Below are 18192 nucleotides of genomic sequence, written 5' to 3'. Positions count from 1 at the left end.
TAGAGAACAAACATATGGATACCGAGGGGGGAAAGCGGGGTGGTGGTGGTGGTGGGATGAATTGGGAGATTGGGATTGACATGTATACACCAATATGTATAAAATGGATAACTAATAAGAACCTGCTGTATAAAAAAATAAAATTCAAATATTAAAAAAAAAGAAAAAACAAGAATTAATGATAAGACTGGAATGCAGAGGCCCTGGGGAGGGATGGGAACAGTGGGGAGTGTGCCCCTCTTGGGCATCTGTGCTGCTCTTCTTTCTGCTGCTCCGTCTACGCTGTGGAGGGTGGCCTGCCACAGCTCTCCAGTTCATGTCCCACTTCCAGACCCAGAGAGCCCCCTGCACTCTCAGTCTCAGTTTCCACATTATTGGGGGATACAGTTTGTTTGGTCTGACTTGAGCTGGGTACCTGTCCTTGGTGTGGTCAGCTCTGACTGGGGTGAGTGGGAGCCAGGGGACCATCCCAAGACCAGGGTTTGGAGGAGGACCAATGGGGGCAGCTCTTAGAAGAGGTGGTCTGTGAGGTGACAGACCCCTCCGCTCCAAAGCAAAGTGTCCAAAGCAGCAATGAAGGCAAGGCACAATCCCTGCTTACAGCCTAGTAGGATGGGAACATGGCAGTGGGTCAGAGAACAGGAGGGAGGCTGGTTAGTTGGGGAGAGGGCCAGTCAGGAAGGTTTAATAAAGCTCTGTCTCTAAGGTTGAGTGCTGTTTCCTGGCAGAGGGGAAGAGAGGCCAAAGGACATTCTGAGCAAAGGGACAAATTTAGTTTCTGTATCTGATTTTCTTTCTTTTTAAAAAATGTACACCGACTTATTATTTTAAAATGACAGTAAGTTTAGTGCCCACTAAGCCCCTGGGCTTGAGTCCCTTCACTGGGTGTAATGCTAACTGTGCCTCTTGCTCTTTGTTCAACTTTGAGTTAGTTACGACCTTTCTCTGCCTGAGCTATCTTTTCTGTAATTTTACAGAATTGAAATGACAAGGAATGATGATAACAGTATGTACTCGCTGGGTTATTGAGGAGTTAATCATATGATGTGTATAAAGCACTTAGCAGCATAGCATTCGGCATGTAGTGAGTACCTGATACAGTTTAGGGTTGGTTAGCAATAATTTGACCTATGTCTTTTTTCCAGCTACATGTTTAAAATCTAGTTTGGGGTCTCAGGCTCGATCAGTTTAGCTGTCCGTAACGTGGTGGGTACACTCCTAAGGCTTGCTCCTTAAGTTGCTGTGGGCCTTAGAAGAGCAGTAGGCACAGTGCTCAGAGTAGCGCCTGTTAACACACGTGAGTGCCATGTGGGTCAGACCTTCTGGGATGGTCACTGTATCGGAATATCATTACTGTATCAAAGAGTGCATTAACCACCGAATCTAAGGTCCAGAAAAGAAAGAGAAGGAAATCATGTCTCCTCTGGATCTCCTGAGTTCCAGATGTGATGTCTTCCTCGTTTCTTCCCCTTTTGGGGGAAAATATCCTTTAGTAGCTTCCTAGACTTTGTATGTCTTTATTCTGACCTTAGGATTGATAATTTTGAGTATACAGTTCTTGCTTGGAATTAGTTCAGGACATTCCTCTGTTTTCTCCCAGTTTCCAGTGTTGCTGTTGGGAATTCAGAGCTGTTGATTCTTGATCCTTTGTATGCCACCAATTTTTTCCATCTGGAAGGATCTTACTTTTAAGATCCTTTTTAGGATCTTAGTTTTGCTTCTGGAGTTCTGAAACATGTAGCTTGATTTTAGTGTCTCTTCAGTCATTGTGCTGGGCGCTTGGCACATCGTTTCAGTCTGGACATATAGGCAGCCCTGGGAGGAGACTGGCAGTGTCATGGTTGTGCCTCCTGTTTCTGTATTGGATTTACAGTGCTCTGAGCGTATTGCTGCTTCTATCCATTTTCCCATATTGATGTATCCCTGGCTGTATTTCCATACTTCTTTCCCCCAAAACATGCCAAATGTTTAGCAGTTACTACTGTGCTTGATAGTAAAGTAAGTTTTTTATTGCAAAATTTGAGCTATTCTCCTAGGCAAACCAAAGTTGGGGAAAAAGTTGGAGCTTTTTTTTTTTAAATTTAATTTTATATTTTTATACAGCAGGTTCTTATTAGTTATCCATTTTATACATATTAGTGTATACATGTCAATCCCAATCTCCCAATTCATCCCACCACCACCACCCCCGCCACTTTCCCCCGTGATGTCCGTACGTTTGTTCTCTACATCTGTGTCTCAACTTCTGCCCTGCAAACCGGTTCATCTGTACCATTTTTCTAGGTGCCACATATATGCGTTAATATACGATATTTGTTTTACTCTTTCTGACTTACTTCACTCTGTATGACAGTCTGTAGATCCATCCACGTCTCTGCAAATGACCCAATTTCGTTCCTTTTTATGTTTGAGTAATATTCCATTGTATATATGTACCATATCTTCTTTATCCATTCCTCTGTTCATGGACATTTAGGTTTCTTCCATGACCTGGCTATTGTAAATAGTGCTGCAATGAATATTGGGGTGCATGTGTCTTTTTTTCTTTTTAATAAATTTATTTATTTTATTTATTCATTTTTGGCTGTGTTGGGTCTTTGTTGCTGCGCGCGGGCTTTCTCTAGTTGCTGCGAGCAGGGGCTTCTCTTCATTGCAGTGTGCTGGCTTCTCATCGCAGTGGCTTCTCTCGTTGTGGAGCACGAGCTCTAGGGACGTGGGCTTCAGTAGTTGTGGCGCACGGGCTTAGTTGCTCTGCGGCATCTGGGGTCTTCCTGGACCAGGGATCGAACCCGTGTCCCCTGCGTTGGCAGGTGGATTCTCAACCACTGTGCCACCAGGGAAGCCCTGCATGTGTCTTTTTGAATTATGGTTTTCTCTGGGTATATGCCCAGTGTTGGGATTGCTAGGTCATGTAGTAATTTTGTTTTTACTTTTTTAAGGAACCTCCATACTGTTCTCCATAGTGGCTGTATCAATTTACATTCCCAGTTGGAACTCTTTGCAAGTCATGTCGCATAGTTAACCACCCTCCTGCAAAAAACAAGTAGTTTCCCTCATAACTTTTCCCCCAAAGATTTACTGTCTCATATGGAAACCACGGTGAAGTGTGTGTTTTTTTTTAAGCTTTTAATGAACACAAGAGAATACAGGATAATTTAAAAAACAATTGAGGGCTTCCCTGGTGGCGCAGTGGTTGAGGGTCCGCCTGCCGGTGTGGGGGACACGGGTCCATGACCCGGTCCGGGAGGATCCCACATGCCGCGGAGCGGCTGGGCCCGTGAGCCATGGCCGCTGAGCCTGTGCGTCTGTAGCCTGTGCTCCACAACGGGAGAGGCCACAACAGTGAGAGGCCCATGTACCGCAAAAAAAAAAAAAAAAAAAAGACTCCACCTGCCAATGTAGGGGACACGGGTTAGAGCCCTGGCTTGGGAAAGACCCCACATACCGCGGAGCAACTAAGCCCGTGCACCACAACTACTGAGCCTGCGCTCTAGAGCCTGCGAGGCACAGCTACTGAAGCCCATGTGCCTAGAGCCTGTGCTCTGCAACAAGAGAAGCCACTGCAATGGGAAGCCCATGCACCGCAACGAAGAGTAGCCCCTGCTCGCCGCAACTAGAGAAAGCCCACATGCAGCAATGAAGACCAAACACAGCCAAAAATAAACTAACTAATTAAAAAAAAAACTGAGCATGGTTAGAAACTTATTATTCAGCAGCTAGGGTTAGCCCAAAGTGCTTTAGGCAGGAACATCACAGGTGTCCCTGCGCCTCCCCTGCCCCTGGTGCACCTCCTGCAGAGCTGGTGCCCAACCTGTGGTGGTGGGAACTGCAACCCCAGTGTGTTCTTTCACTTTCACAGTGCATGAGAAGGAGGTGGTGCAGACATGAGGTTCTTGATGTGTCACTGTATGAAATCACTGTGTGGTATGATGCCGGGAATGTGGCTGGCAGTGTTCTACAGGCAAGTCCAACCTGTGTACAGAACATCCAACGTAGCACCTGAAGATACTCATTAAGGAACCTCTGGACACACGAGTGGAAGCCAGGCAGAGCCCCAGCCTCCTAGGAAATGGGGTTAATGGAACCTTTGTGGCTGTGGGGCAAAGACTGTGTGTACCGTGTGAGGCAGAACGTTAACTTTGGGGGAGTCCTTATATATTCTATCGCAGCATGTTGGGGGGGTTTTTGGGGTTTTTTTCAGTTTAGCAAACACCCACCTTTCTGCCAAAATAAAGTTGAAGGCTCATCCTCAAACTGAGGCAGCCTGCACATTTGTTTTCATCTTCACGTGAATCTGAATTTTGAGCAGAAGTTGGATGACTTGCTTTTCTCCCTCACTTCCGGCTTGCACCGGGTTTCAGAGGGGTATATTTCTTCTTTGGCCAGTAATTTTTTTTTTTTTTTTTTTTTTTGCGGTACGCGGGCCTCTCACTGTTGTGGCCTCTCCCGTTGCGGAGCACAGGCTCCGGACGCGCAGGCCCAGCGGCCACGGCTCACGGGCCCAGCCTCTCCGCGGCATGTGGGATCCTCCCGGACCGGGGCACGAACCCGCGTCCCCTGCACCGGCAGGCGGACTCTCAACCACTGCGCCACCAGGGAAGCCCTTGGCCAGTAATTTTTGAGAACAGTATTCTAGTGTCGTGAAGGTGAAGGCAGTTTACTGTTGAAGAAATTTGAAGGCTGTGGCGTGCTGAGGATTACAAAACCTGTGTGCAACTCAGCTGAAGATGAGCTTGACTTGACTTTCCCTACTGATGGCCCCACAGAAGAAGGGGTGTCCCGTCCGTAGGCATAGATACTGTTTACTTTGGTTTCTGTTGCTTTTCTCTGGTGCACAGTGAAAAATTATATGTGATACACAGAAAGTGATCTGTTGTTAAGAGATAAAGGAATCAATGGAAGCCAGACTTGAGGACGACCCAGCAGTTGGAGCTGTCAGGGACTAGACAGTAGCTGTGATTGCAGTGGAGTTAGAGAACAGTAACAGAACGCTGTCTGCGAAGTCCCCAGGTAGTTGAAAATTAAAGATGACATCATAAGGGAAACCTGAAAATTTTAATTTGAATGAAAGTGAAAACAAAACATATCAACATTTGTGGGGCATAGTGAAAGCAGTGCTTATAGGGAAATCTGTAGAATTAAATGCTTACTGCAGAAAACAGAAAAGGTCTCACCAATCTAAGCTTCTACCTTAAGAAACTAAAAGAAGAGCACATTGATTTCAAAACAAGCACAAGGAAGAAAATAATGACAGAGCAGAATTTTGTGAAACTGAAAGCAGAAATACAGTAGGAAAAATCAGTGAAACTGAAAATTGGTCCTTTGGAAAAATCATTGATACACCTCTAGCCAGCCTGAGAAAAATAACACTTAAAACACTGTTAGGGCTTCCCTGGTGGCGCAGTGGTTGAGAGTCCGCCTGCCGATGCAGGGGATACGGGTTCGTGCCCCGGTCTGGGAAGATCCCACATGCCGCGGAGCGGCTGGGCCCGTGAGCCATGGCCGCTGAGCCTGCGCGTCCGGAGCCTGTGCTCTGCAACGGGAGTGGCCACAACAGTGAGAGGCCCGCATACCGCAAAAAAAAAAAAAAAAAAAAAAACACTGTTAAAATGAATAAAAATTAATTAAATATGAAAAATTAAAAGTTAAATGTTAATTCATCTTTTTTTAAAAGTACACTCTTAAAAATCAAAATGCATTGATTGAGTCATTAAATCTTGAGGTTGTACCAAGTTTTCCAGCTACTAAAGCTTTTTCTTACTGTATTGGTCAGTGGAAAAGTCAAAATAATAGTTATAAAATAAGTTATTTTCTCTGACTTTATCTTCAAGTCATCCCATCTTTCATTTGATCACTGCAAGGGCATATTTTTAAATCTATATTTGCCTTTTGTTGGCCATAGTATTTCCCTTCCCCAGCTTTTAATTTTGAATAACTTTTGAAGCTACAGAAAGTTGAAAGAATAGGTCAGTGAACATTCTGTACCTTTCACCAAGTTTCGGTAATTTGTAACATTCTCTCTCTCTCTGCTTTTTTGGTGAACCATTTGATTGTTGTGTCATGATACTTTATTCTTTACAACTCCAGCCGGTCCCAAGAACAAAGATGTTCTTTTACATATCCACAGTAGCTTCATGATACCCCAAATCTTAACATTGATTCACTAATGCGTAATCCAAGTCCACATTTAGATTTCTTCAGTTTTCTTCAGAATGTCTTCATGCCCTTTATTCAAATTCAGGGTTTAATCAAGTTCATGAGTTGCACATTTTGTTATCTTGTCTCCTGAGGGTCACTACATCTTGAGCAGTCTTCCCACCTTTTTTTTTTTTTTTTAAGATGTTGGGGGTAGGAGTTTATTAATTAATTTATTTATTTTTGCCGTGTTGGGTCTTTGTTTCTGTGCGAGGCCTTTCTCTAGTTGTGGCAAGTGGGGGTCACTCTTCATCGCGGTGCACGGGCCTCTCACTATCGCGGCCTCTCTTGTTGCGGAGCACAGGCTCTAGACGCGCAGGCTCAGTAGTTGCGGCTCACGGACCCAATTGCTCCGCGGCATGTGGAATCCTCCCAGACCAGGGCTCGAACCTGTGTCCCCTGTATTAGCAGGCAAATTCTCAACCACTGCGCCACCAGGGAAGCCCTCTTCCCCCCTTTTTTCTGTCGTTAATGTTGACAGTTTTGAAGAGTTCAGGTCAATTAATTGTAATATCTCACATTCTGGATTTTTATAAATTATTTCCTCATGATTGGATACAGGCAAAATACTTTTGACAAAAATGCCCCATAGGTGACCTGTACTTCTCATTTTATCATATCATGAGATCCCTAATCTTGGTTTGTTCCATTATTGGTAATACTACATTTAATCACTTGATTAAGGTGATGACACCAGATTTCTTTTCTTTTCTTTCTATCTATCTATCTGTCTATCTATTTATTTATTTTTGGCTGTGTTGGGTCTTCATTGCTGCGCGCGGGCTTTCTCTAGTTGCAGCGAGCAGGGGCTACTCTTCGTTGCGGTGCGCGGGCTTCTCATTGCAGTGGCTTCTCTTGTTGCAGAGCATGGGCTCTAGGCGGGCGGGCTTCAGTAGTTGTGGCTCGCAGGCTCTAGAGTGCAGGCTCAGTAGTTGTGGCTCACGGGCTTAGTTGCTCTGCGGCATGTGGGACCTTTCCCGGACCAGGGATTGAACACGTGTCCCCTGCGTTGACAGGCGGATTCTTAACTACTGCGCCACCAGGGAAGTTCCCAGATTTCTTAATTGTAATAACTTATCCTTTTTACAGTGAAGAAATAATCTGTGAGTGATAGTTTTAGTCCTTGTGACTTCCTTGTAACTTCACCCACTTTCACCCACTGATTTCAGCACCCCCAGGTGGGTGGTCTTTGCCTGCATCTGCGGCTACTCCAGAGCCCTAAACCTGTCATTCCTTCTATATTTGTTTGTAGAAAAGCTTTTAAAGAAAAGCTTCACCTTTCTTGTTTCTTTCTGTTTTATTTATTATTCTAGTGTTATTGTGTACTTGTGTGTTCATTTTTTTTCCAGTAATATATATTCTGTTATAATTATTATTCCTGTTTTTTTTTTTTTCTTTTTGCGATATGCTGGCCTCTCACTGTTGTGGCCTCTCCCATTGCGGAGCGCAGGCTCAGCGGCCATGGCTCACGGGCCCAGCCGCTCCGCGGCATGTGGGATCTTCCCGGACCGGGGCACGAACCCGTGTCCCCTGCATCGGCATGCAGACTCTCAACCACGGTGCCACCAGGGAAGCCCTAATTATTATTCCTTTTTACCCTCAGATTTATTCCTCAATTTGGCTAGGGGACCTCCTTCACATTATCATTTCATATTCTGCCTCTTCAGGACAGGTTTGTACTAGAGAATTATTCAGAACTGAGAAGTTTACTTTGTCTCTTACAAGCCCCCAGTCCTTTATGCAAAACTCTTAGGACTGGATGTGTTCTAGAATTCAGCCTTTTTCAGGGTTTAGAAAGATGAAGTGGTGTGTATATCACACATGCACAGTACCCCCAGCAAGACTTATAATCAGACACCTTAAAGCTTGTGCTAAAATGTATGACTGTTCACACTGAACAGGATAAAGGCTAATTAATGCCCTTATGTCTGTTCTGGCCGGGTTTAGGATCTCAGAATTATAAATAAGTAGCAGGGCACATGTGTGGGGTTATGTGGATATAGAAGGAATCATTCCCAACAGGTGTACCTTTGCTTGATTTGAAATTTTAATGACCCCAGTAAAGGAATTCTCTAGGTATATCTCAAGAGGACTCAGTTTTTAGATTTTGAAAAATGTTGGAATAACAGTGCTCATACAAATGCTAGTATTTGATACTTAAAATCTCATGATACTAGCTTATGTGTGTACAAAGAAGTTCATCACAGAGAGATTTAATGTTGTTAAGCAACTGTGCTGAATCAAAACATAGGCTCAGTTGATCTTATCAGGAGCCTTAAAGTGCGTAATCTTTGACATATAATAATTCCATCTTTTAAAATCTTCTCTAAGGACATTAGCCTAATAAAATCCTGGGGACATGGCTTCCCTGGTGGCGCAGTGGTTAAGAATTCCCTTGCCAACTCAGGGGACATGTGTTCGATCCCCGGTCCGGGAAAGATCCCACATGCCGTGGAGCAATTTAGCCCGTGCACCACAACAGCAGAGCCCGCGTGCCATAACTACTGAAGACCGTGCGCCTAGCCAGGGTCGGGTCAGCTGCACACCTGCTTCAGCACTCTGCTCTCTGAACCTCGGGGTCCTGGCCTGTGTGTGCATTTCCAGGACTGTGCCCGTACCACACAGTTCTGTGTTCAACTAGCCCTTTCCTTTTAACCGAAGGACGTTGGTGTACAATATTACGTTAGTTTCAGGTGCAGTACGTAGTGGTGTGACGCTTGCGTACGTTATGAGATGATCCCCACGATAAGTCTAGTAACCCTCTGTCCCCATACAAAAGCTATCACGATGTTACTGACCATATTCCTTATGCTGTACATTACATGCCATGTCTTATTTTATAACTGGATGTCTGTAGAAAGTAGCCCTTCTCGACTTGTATTAGTTTAGTTTGTATTGGTACAGTCCCTCTCTCTTTTTTTCTCTCTGTACCTCATAGGATAATTTTTCATGCTTTCTCCACTAGACTGTAAGACCCATGTAGGTGGCTCACATACCTGGTTGTTGACATGTGTTTTCAACATTAGCATACTATCTCACATTATAGGCATGGAAATAGTTGTTGAGTGATGGATGTTCAAGGGATTTGACCCATACATCACTTAAAATTAAGCCAAGGTATTGGGTAGACTTCAAAGACTAGTGTTTGAGGTGCAGCCAGAGGCAGCCTGAAGGCAGTACTGGGCAGGGAAGGTGTGGTGTGCGGCTCTCTGGTCCCTCTGTGAGGGAGTGGTCTGGAAGCTTTGTGCTGCACGGGTTTGCATAGGCAGACCGTGTACAGAGGATAAGAGGGAGGGATGCAGGGCTCATGTCCTCCTTCCAGGAGGCTGCCCCCGGCCAAAGGAAGGTGGTCTGACAGCAGTGTCGGGGTGGGCGAGGCGTTGTTTACTTGGAGCATTAAAAGTGTGTGGTTTGCTCATAAAGATCATGATAGAGCTGTTGTTACTCTGTTAAATCTATGATTTGAATTTTATTTCACATATTTAAAATTTGACTAAAAATTGGTCTATAAACGGTTGTACCTTTTTCTTGAATTTTATGTTTGTATCTTCCTCCAACTTCTCTTTCTAACTGGGTCTCTTTCTAAGAACATTAAATAGAGAAAAATTCAGCATGTACTTATGCCACCCCTTACTTCGACTCTGTAGCAGCACGTCTCGTGGCTGGGCTTCAGAGTAACCGTGGAGCGTCCTCCCTGCCAGCCTGCTGCCTGAGAACCATCTTTTCTCCTGACTGTCTGGCCATGCGCTGCCCGCCCCCCCCACCCCCACCGTGGGCCCTGGAAACCCATCAGCCAGGCTCATCAGTCTAGTGTGCTCAGCCCTTAGGGGTCTAAAGGTGGGACTCACTTGCCACTGTACCGTTTGCCTTTAGTAGGTGTGGTAGCTTTGTAAAATGTAGCCTTTGGTTTTTTTTGTTTTTTTTTTGCGGTACGCGGGCCTCCCACTGCTGCGGCCTCTCCCGTTGCGGGGCACAGGCTCCGGACGCGCAGGCCCAGCGGCCATGGCTCACGGGCCCAGCCGCTCCGCGGTATGCGGGATCCTCCCGGACCGGGGCACGAACCCGTGTCCCCTGCATTGGCAGGCGGTCTCTCAACCACTGTGCCACCAGGGAAGCCCTAGCCTTTGGTTTTTTAAATCCCTGGTTTTCTGATTTTCTGTAAAAGTGGTACCCCTAGTTTAGGATCACATGAATGTGTGCTGCTGTCTAAGACAATGGTCTTGTTCTCTATGCTGGGTTCTGTGGGCTGGGCAGTCAGAAAAAGACCCCCACTTGGGTCTTATTTTTAGCCAGAAATGAGTCCAGGCAGCTGTCCATGTGAATCAGGGGGAGGTGGTTTGGTGGTGCTCTCAGCATCCTCTGTGAGCTGGAGGGTCAGTGCTCTCTGGGAGTTAGCTCCCTGTCTTCTCTGCCAAAGAATAGAGAGCTTTAACTTTGTTTTATGCCTTGAGCCACAAGGCAATGTAGGCCTTTGAATTAGAGCAAACGATGATACATTTTTCTATTTTACTTTCTTCTGTCTGTCTCTTGATGTGGAAAATATGTGAAAGGACTTACATTTGGAGATTGTGGTGATTGTGACAGTTACCTTAAAGGAGTGGCTCTCACCTGGGACTAGTGTTGCTCTCCCCGTGGGACATCTAGTGGTGTCTGGAAATTTGGGGTTGTCACAGCTGGGGAAGGGGACACTGAGGCCGGCCAGCTGCTGAATATCCTACAGAAGACGGGACGGCCCCCACCACAGAGAACAAGCCACTCTAAAATGTCAGTTGTGGGGCTTCCCTGGTGGCGCAGTGGTTAAGAATCTGCCTGCCGATGCAGGGGACACGGGTTCGAGCCCTGGTCTGGGAAGATCCCACATGCTGCAGAGCAACTAAGCCCATGCGCCACAACTACTGAGCCTGAGCTCTAGAGCCCGCGAGCCACAACTATGGAAGCCCGCTTGCCACAGCTACTGCAGCCCGTGCACCTAGAGCCCGTGCTCCACAACAAGAGAAGCCACCGCAGTGAGAAGCCCGCGCACCGCAACAAAGAGTAGCCCCCGCTCGCCGCAACTAGAGAAAGCCCGTGCGCAGCAACGAAGACCCAGTGCAGCCGAAAATAATAAATAAGTAAAATAAATAAAATAATAAATGTAAAAAAACCCGTCAGTTGTGCCAAGGTTGAGATCCCCCGGCTTTCGCTTTGATGGCTTCATGAAGCCTTGGGTGTGCACTCCTGGGAGCTCAGCTCAGAAGGTTCATGGGGGCGAGAGCCGTAGTTTGCCCCTGTCTCCAACTTCTTCCCACACCCACTGGTTTGGTTTGGTTTTTTCAAGTACCTTTAACAGCACTTATTCTTCCCCCATCCCGAGGTAAAATTCATATAACAAAACCATTTTAAAGTGAACAATTAAGTGGCATTTTAATAATTCACGGTGTTGTGCAGCCACTACCTCTACCTAATTCCAGAACATTTTTGTCACCCCAGAAGGATCCCTGTATCCGTCGAGCAGTTGTCCATTGCACACAGAGCCCCTGGCAGCTACTGCATTCTGCCTCTGTGGATTTGCGTGTTCTGGATATTTCACATAAACAGAATCATACAATATGTGACCTTCTGTGTCTGGCTTCTTCACGTAGTGTAGTGTAATGTTTTCAGGGACCATCCATGTTGTACGTGTATCAGTACTTCATTCCTTTTTATGGATGAATAAGATTCCATCGTGTGGGTGTACCACGTTTTGTTTATCCATTCATCTGTTGATGGACGTTTGGGCTGTTGCCACCTTTCGGCTGTTGTGAATAGTGCTTCTGTGAACATATGTGTACATGTATTGAATACCTGTTTTCAGTTCTTTTGTTCTTTTGGATGTATACCTACAAGTAGAATTGCTGGGTTGTATGGTGATTCTGTGTTTAACTTTTTGAGGAACCACCACACTGTTTTCTTCCATGCCCACTTTTACTGCCAGAAAAGTACGTGCTTGCTTATAACATAAGCAGCATTCGAGCATAATTCGAAAACAAAACTATTTTGTTAGAAATAAATGCCTTAGAATTCATAGTTCAACTGGGGGACGTCAGCTTGTTGATGCCTCTCCTGTCCCCCAGGTTAGAGGCATGCACTGAGTTTGTAAACATAGTAGAGAATTGATCAATAGGCAAGAGGTAACCTGTGAAATGTCCAAAAGCGGCCTTTTCACAGAGTATTTTGGAGAGATTACCAGAACATCTTTAAGTGTATTGAAACTTGGTTTCTGGGAAAGAACAAGCAGGTATTTCAGAAGAAATCTAGAAGTAAATATTTTTTCGCACTGCCTGCAGTGTGATGAGAGGCAAGTCCAGAGGCTTGTTGCTGTGTCTGCTGCTCTGGCCTCCTGGACACCCAGGGCCACATCTTTGGGCGGCACCGCAGCAGCTGGACTGGGCCAGAGGGATGGGCTGGAGATGTGCCCAGGTTGACTTGCCTGCACTTAGGGAACAGTCAGCCCGTGGCTTCTTTGACATTCACGTGAGATCCTCTGCGGTCCAGACGGGAAAGTCTGGGGAAGATTACTCTTAGAAGCCTCTTGAATTGCAGTGTTTTTTTCTGTTGCTGTTACTATAATTGTTGTAGTAACAGGATTCTAAACGCCCCTTCCCCCTGATGCTTTTCAGTTTAATTCAAGATATTTTCCCTGAGGCATTTCTAAGGATTTTTCTTTTTTTTTTTTTTTTTAAGAAATTGAGATCAGATTTCTTTTCCACAATGAAAAACTTACCACTAAGTTAATGCAAAGTACTAATAAGTAAAGTGATTTGGGGGCAAGAAATGGTGATGGGGAAGGGGCGGAATTATGTGCTTCTTAAAATGTATGGAATATTGTGCCTCACAACCTGAATCAATGCAAATACAGCCTTTTCTCTGTTGCAGACAGTTTTACATGTTTTGGAGACCAGACCAGAAGCACTTCTGAATTAAGGTAACTTTGACGTAATTGATTCTTACCAGTTTTTAAAGTACAATATTTAAATTTGTTCAGGGTTTTTTTTTTTTTTTTTTTTTTTAACAAGTACCCTAGGGAACAAGGAAGTTTAAGAACCATTGCTGTAAAAGACCACTTGGTACTGCAGTAGGTAAATAACTCAGTTCACCTAGATTCTGTCTTAGGACAGACCATCCGTGACAGTACTAATAAAATGAGCACGAAATTGATTTCATCATCTATATTGGAGACATAATTTGTACTGCAGGACATTCTGTATACTTTTTTTTTTTTTTTTTTTTTGCGGTACGCGGGCCTCTCACTGTTGTGGCCTCTCCCGCTGTGGAGCACAGGCTCCGGACACGTAGGCTCAGTGGCCATGACTCACGGGCCCAGCCGTTCCGTGGCACGTGGGATCCTCCCGGACCGGGGCACGAACCCATGTCCCCTGCATCGGCAGGCGGACTCTCAACCACTGCGCCACCAGGGAAGCCCCAGGGTTTCTTTTTTTTAAGAACCTGGTTTTTGTTACAGTTTTGCCCATCTCTCATTTTTAAGCCCAAAGTTGTTTTCAAACAAATTGATCCAGAGAAGGGTTTTCTCTTCAAAGTCTTCATCCAGTGTTCAGCATGAAGGGTTAAGGTCCCAGAGATGATAGTCCACATTCTGGACAAGACCAGTATTTCTCCAACTTCTTTCAGTAGAAAACAGAAGAGCCCCTTTTGCAAATCAAATCTTGGTTGGAATACCAGCAGATCATACAGATAAAGGTGAGGCCACACAATTCAGAAAAAAATTCCAATATGTTTGTATGAAATGGGGGCAATAAATGTGTCACAGTGTTGGTGGTGAATCTGGGCAAGGGTATCCAGTTCTTTGTATTATTCTTGCAACTCTTTGTAAGTTGAAATTATTTATTTGTTTATTTATTTTATTTTTTATATTTATTTATTTATTAAAATTTTATTTATTTTTTGGCTGCGTTGGGTCTTCATTGCTGGGCCCGGGCTTTCTCTAGTTGCAGCGAGCAGGGGCTACTCTTTGTTGTGGTGCATGGGCTGCTTATTGCGGTGGCTTCTCTTGTTGCAGAGCACAGCCTCTAGGCACGTGGGCTCAATAGTTGTAGCTCGTGGGCTAGAGAGCACAGGCTCAGTAGTTGTGGCACATGGGCTTAGTTGCTCCGTGGCATGTGGGATCTTCCCGGACCAGGGCTTGAACCCATGTCCCCTGCATTGACAGGCGGCTTCCTAACCACTGTGCCACCAGGGAAGTCCCTGAAATAATTTTAAATTGAAAAACAAAACTAAAACGAGAGAATTAGGTGCTTGAACAGTTGGGTATCCATATGTAAAAGGTGAACTTGACTCCATAGACAAAAATTAACTCAAAATGAATCAGACACAACCTAACACTAGAAAACATCTAAAAGAAAACAAAATCGTTGAGACTTTGGGTTAGGCAAGGATTTCTTAATGATATCAAAGACACAGTTCATTAAAGAGAACATTTATAAATTGGACTTCATCAAATTTAAAAATATCTCATCCTTCAAAGACACTGTTAAGAGAATGAAAAGACAAGCCACAGACTGGCAGAAAATACTAGCAGATCACATGTCTTCTAGGTAACTTATGTCTAGAATAAGTAAAGAACTCTTAAATTCAATATTAAGAAAACAACCACCTGAAAAAAAAGCAAGTGATTTGAACAGAGACTTCACCAGAGAATATAGAGAGATGGCAGATGAGCACGTGAAGAATCATTAGCCGTCAGGGAAATGCAAATTAAAACCACAACGAGGGGACTTCCCTGGCCGTCCAGTGGTTAAGACCTCGCCTTTCAATGCAGGGAGTGTGGGTTCGATCCCTGGTTGGGAAGCTAAGATCCCACATGCCTTGTGGCCAAAAAACCAAAACAGAAGCAATATTGTAACAAAATTCAGTAACGACTTTAAAAATAGTCCATGTCAAGGGGCTTCTCTGGTGGCTCAGTGGTTGGGAGTCTGCCTGCCAGTGCAGGGGACACGGGTTTGAGCCCTGGTCCGGGAGGATCCCACATGCCGCGGAGCAACTAAGCCCGTGTGCCACAGCTACTGAAGCCCGCACGCCTAGAGCCCGTGCTCCCAACGGGAGAGGCCACCACAGTGAGAAGCCTGCACACCACAGCAGAGAGTGGCCCCCGCTCGCCGCAACCAGAGAGGGGCCCGCGTGCAGCAACAAAGACCCAATGCAGCCAAAAATAAAACAAATAAATTTATTTTAAAAAACCCCACAACGAGACACCACTAACCACCTATTACAGTGGCTAAAATGGAAAAGACTGACCATACCATGTGCTGCCGAGGGTGTGCAGGCGCTGGACTCATGCACTGATGGTGGGCATGAAAAATGGTGCAACTGTGTTGAAAACAGTTCAGCAGTTTCTTAATAGGTTAAACGTATGCTTGCTGGGTATGATCCAGCCTTTCCACTCCTAGGTGTTTACCCAAGAGAAACGAGGGCAGACGTCCATGTAAGGACATGCAACAGCATGGATGCATCTCAAAGTAACCATGCTGAGGGAGCGAAGCCAGACCACAGAAAAGTACATACTGTATGATTCCACGTATATAAAACTCTAGAAGATGCAAACTTACGTGTAGTGACAGAAAGCAGATTCGTGGTTGCCTGGGCGTCGGGGGTGGGGTTACAGAGGGACACAAGGAGACTTTTGGGGGTGTAGATGTGTCCATTACCTTAACTGAGGTGGCAGTTTCATAGGTGTATAATATGTCAGAGTGTATCAAATTGTAATTGTTTATTGTGTTATTTACCTTCAGTAAACATATTTTTTAAGCTAAATGAGCAGTTAGCATAGGAGCAGGCCCTGCCACTACCTGCTGATCCCCTGTATCACCCTGGTGGCTGCTGCCGCCCATATTGTACGTTTGTGCGGAGGGCCTATTCCACTGACTGGGTCGGAAGAGTGACAGGTGAGGGAGAAGTTTTCTGTTACTTAAATCATTTCAAGTGGAAAATCCTATTACTGCTTTTGTAACAAGTACGATTTAGTGAGCATTTGCTGTGGTTCAGTCAGGTTTTAAGGACCTTATGTGGATTCTCATTGAGTCCTCCTAGCATGTGAGGTGGGTAGTGTAACTGTTTCCACTTTCAGACCAAAATTCAGAGGCAGAGAGAGGTCATCAACTCGGTGGAGGCCACCTGGTACTGAGTGGGGTCTGGAAGTCAGAAGTGCGGCCCGCAGCCAGTGCAGCCGCATTGCCTCTGCCAGCAGGAAGTGAGTGTGAAAGCAAAGATTACGTCTGCATACTGGAGTGCAAGTGGCACGGCTGAAAGCAGAGTCTCCCCCAAACTTGAGGGTTACAGCCTCTCAGAGGTGCCTCTGTCGTGTGCAGTTGATGTCCAGTCCCTGCCACTTTTCCCAGTTAGACCTCCCTTCTAGGTGTGTGCCATTCACTTCTCGGATAGCATCCATTATGTATGAAGTTTGGCTCTGAAATCCTTCAAGGGGGACTTCCTGTGTGGCCTCAACGGGTTTGAAGGGGTACGTACTAGGCTCTTTGTTCAACCTGGAAAGCAAGGTCAGCTGTAGAGGGAGAACAGGATGGAAGAACAGATGGGTTTTTGTAGTGCATCAGACAGAAGGATTCAGGAGAAAGGGTCACTGGCCGTTTCCTGTGACTGACTCCAGAGGGAAAGGCGACCTGGGTGAGGGTAACTCACACCTGCTGTCCAGCACTGGCTCAGCCCTGTCTTCCCATCCCTCTCCCTGAGCTGCCACTTGCGAAGGACCTCACACCTCCCACTGTGATTTCTGCTGTCACTCCTAATTGCCAGCATCCGGTAGGTGAGTGAGCTGATCTGTAAGGTGACGTAGGGGAGGTGATACTGGAGTCAGGGAAGACCACCTCATCTCGCTCAGTGTCTGAGCTGGGAAACAGGTTAGTTCCATGTGGGGAGAGCCTAGTTCCTGTTCTTTTAGGAGGATACTGAAGTGGGTCGGACAGCCTCTAGTTGGGTGCCTGCTGTGTGAGTGAAGAGATGAGAAGGGCCCAGTGCTGTGCTGGCCACTACAATAGCTGGTGGCCACTAGCCACATGTGACTGGTGAGCACTGGAAATGAGGCTCGCCCAAATTGAACTATAAATACACCCTGCACTTGAAAAATTTAGTGTGGACTTCCCTGGCGGTCCAGTGGTTAGGACTCCCAACTCAGGGAGCACAGGTTCGATCCCTGGTCAGGGAAGATTCTGCATGCCGCATGGCTCCACCAAAAAAACAAAACAAGGAAAACTTAGTGTGACAAATGAGTGCAAAATAGCCTACTTACAATTGTTCTATATCGATTACATGATGAAATAAAGTTTTTGGTTGGATTAAATAAATATATTGTTAAAATTAATGTAACCATGTTTCTTTTTACCTTTTTAATATGGCTGATGGAAAATTAAGGATTCCACATGTGGCTCCCGTTGTACTTGTATCGGACAGCGCCTGCTTAGAGCGATGAGCTGATTGGAGGAGATGGGTAGGAGCTGAGATGAGTCAGGCACTGGGTCCTATGAGCCTGGGGCCTGGAGGTGACACCTGGCAACTCATAAACCTGAATCGTAGCTCACCTGAACTAATGGCATTCAATTTTCGAACTAATGGTCAAAGCAGTTTTAATTTTTTTTAATTGAAATACAGTTGATTTACAATGTTATGTTAGTTTCTGGTGTACAGCAAGTGATTCAGTTATATATACATATTCGTTTTCATATTCTTTTCCATTATGGTTTATTACAGAATATAGTTCCCTGTGCTATACAGTAGGTCTTTGTTGTTCACCTGTTGTATATATAGTAGTTTGCATCTGCTAATCCCAGACTCCTAATATATCCCTCCTCATCCCCTTTCCCCTTTGGTAACCATAAGTTTCTTTTCTATGTCTGTGAGCCTGTTTCTGTTTCATACATAAACTCATTCGTGTCATAGTTTAGATTCCACATATAAGTGATATCATATGATACTTGTCTTTCTCTGTCTGACTTCACTTAGTATGATAATCTC

General features: G+C 45.3%; 1 protein-coding gene across 1 annotated transcript in view; it reads left to right on the top strand.

Annotated features, from left to right (window-relative positions):
- GNB1 (G protein subunit beta 1) overlaps positions 1 to 18192 on the top strand; it is a 92894-nt gene that overhangs the window by 38644 nt on the left and 36058 nt on the right. Inside the window, exon 2 of the mRNA XM_079696813.1 lies at positions 13090 to 13138. The gene's annotated coding sequence lies outside the window, so the exon portion shown is untranslated. The remainder of the gene's footprint in view (positions 1 to 13089; positions 13139 to 18192) is intronic.

This window comes from Hyperoodon ampullatus (assembly GCF_949752795.1).
Source record: "Hyperoodon ampullatus genome assembly, chromosome: 2".
In the NCBI taxonomy this organism is placed as follows: domain Eukaryota; kingdom Metazoa; phylum Chordata; class Mammalia; order Artiodactyla; family Ziphiidae; genus Hyperoodon; species Hyperoodon ampullatus.
Note: the sequence above shows the minus strand (reverse complement) of the source record. Positions and strands in the feature narration are given on the sequence as shown.